The sequence below is a fragment of the Echinops telfairi genome, unplaced genomic scaffold (assembly GCF_000313985.2).
Source record: "Echinops telfairi isolate 266 unplaced genomic scaffold, ASM31398v2 ScPeMD7_7467;HRSCAF=8505_0, whole genome shotgun sequence".
Lineage (NCBI taxonomy): Eukaryota > Metazoa > Chordata > Mammalia > Afrosoricida > Tenrecidae > Echinops > Echinops telfairi.
The window spans coordinates 11,999,402-12,001,714 of NW_022111367.1; the positions used below are offsets into that span (position 1 = coordinate 11,999,402).

The 2,313-nt window shown below is 38.6% G+C and overlaps 1 protein-coding gene across 1 annotated transcript in view; it reads left to right on the forward strand.

Annotated features, from left to right (window-relative positions):
* Positions 1 to 2,313, forward strand: part of ITGBL1 (integrin subunit beta like 1) — a 361,063-nt gene that overhangs the window by 166,273 nt on the left and 192,477 nt on the right. The window lies entirely within an intron of this gene.

Here is a 2,313-nt window from a genome sequence, read left to right on the forward strand (position 1 = left end):
AGATGCTTACACGTTCACGGACTCAGCTTTCCTCCTGCAGTCGGCATCATTGCCTCTGTTTTGTGAGGTGGAGGACTTTGTGGACTGGTGTTGGGTTGATGGGTTAATGTTGGACTTGTGGGCTTGGGCAGCATTGGGTTGGGATGTTTTCGTAATGCACATTTTCTTTATATAAAACTCTCTCTTATACGTGAGTTGCCATGGATTTGTTTCTCCAAAGTACCTAGACTAATACAGAGACTATCATACAAAACTTTAAAGATGAAAGGGATTTTGAGATAACTAACATCAACCTTTTGATTTTGCAGGTGAGCATGTAGAAGTCTAGAGAAATTAGATAACTACATTTTTATATCAACTAGCTATAGAATTATTTACTGTTAAATATTACAGTTTACACACTTTTTTCCATTTGAATTCTTCCACCAAGATTAAAATTTAGATTCATTTACCACTGCGCATGTTAGTCCCCAAACAAATAACCCACCAGTACTCCGAAGCAACAGATTCACAGACCATGAAACACCACTCTTTGTAGCTGCATCGGAAGATAAAGTAGATCATAGCTGCAATAGAGAAATAGCAGCTTCTCAGATGATAAACTTTGCAGTCTTGAGTAAGCTGCTTAAATCATTGGGGCTAACCAGTGTTAAAGTGTGTAAAATAGGGAAATCAAACTCTCTCACTGTTTCCCTGTGAAAATGAAATAAGCTATCTTGTATAAAGTACTCAGTGTAGTTCCTGGTAGCCAATAATTATTAGTTTTGTTTAGTTGCCCTGCTCTCTGTCTTCCTTTCCAGAGTTCTGATTAAGATGACATGGCTAATTTGGGTTAAGCTCCAACGAAAGCCCTGCCCATTTCATTTTCATCCTAATGTCCTGTTCATGTGCTATTCTTCCATTGTTCCCAACCTGACGTTCGTGGGAATGGACACACATAAACATCTAAGAGGAGACCTTCTGTTAACCTGAGGAGCAAGTCAGAGACTGGTATGTCCTTTCTTGAAAATCATCGAAGCCTTATCCACTAATGCAGAATTTTAATATTAGAGAAGGAATTATCGCAAGTTTTTCTCAGAATTCTTTCAAACCCATTGCCATTAAGTCAATGCTGACTCATAGTGAAACTATGGAGCAGGGCAGAACGGCCTCTTTGGGTTTCCAAAACTGTAACTGTTTAAAGGAGTAGAAAATCTCTTCTTTCTCCTGAGGAGCATCAGGTGGTTTCAAACTGAAGACCTTGCAGTTAGCACCCCAAAGTGTAACCACTATGCCACCAGGGCCTTAGAATTCTAGATGTGATATAGTTACTTTTTTTGTTTCACCAAGGATTTAAAATAAATGGCCACTTAGAATAATAGAAGGATTGAATTTACTCTTACTTAAAAAAAAAATAACTGCCATATTGTTTACATTCAATGTAATGTTTAAGTACAGTAATGTGTGGTATAAGAGGTGTTGGGCATGAAAACTTGCCTCAAGTGGGTTGCAAGTATTTAGAATTCTGGAGCTAACTCTCAAAGAGAAGGTAAATTTCTTATTTTCCTTTTGTGATAAAGAGAGCTAAAAAGAGTGTGGATTCCAATCTTATTGAAGAAAAGTAGGGAACACTGCAAATTCCCCAGTAACTCGACACAACAAAACAAAATCTAATAGCCAGATCACCAGGAAAGCAACTGTCTCAACATCAAAGGCGAAACCACATGCAGCGATCCCTGAGATAGAGGTACTGACTCAGGATTACTGGTGGCAGGTCAATGTGTAGAGGCTGGATGTTGCTCCGGTAAATGATGAGGGTCTCCTAGGAGATGCTGCTGCCTTCTCTCCTCCCAGAGAAGATTGGAGCCAGTTTCCAGAAAGTGTGCCATTGGTGAAAACCTGAGGGAAGGGGTGGTAGTTGCGACAGGATGGCCTGGAAAGGAAACACTTCATCCCTATTTCCCCAATAGAACAAAATACTTCATATGTTGAGGGGATCATAATAAACATTGTTGACTGTAGGGTACTTGTGACAACACGGTGTAGACGAGGGTAGGAAAGAGATTTTTAAAAAAGAAACAGCAAAAGAATGGAGGACATCATCATTAGGAAACAAGCAGGAATACATGTGTAGCCAATCAAAAACAAAGTAGACTCATGCTCATTCTCAACCACAAAGGAAAAAGCAGAAAAAAGAGGAAATAAAGAATGGATAGAATGAACAGAAATCTGCTAATTGAATGACCAAATTTTAGCTGATCCTATCAAGAATTACGTGAATTTCAATCAGTTAAAAATTAGATTGTCTTCTTGGTTTGAAATTTGAAGAAATTA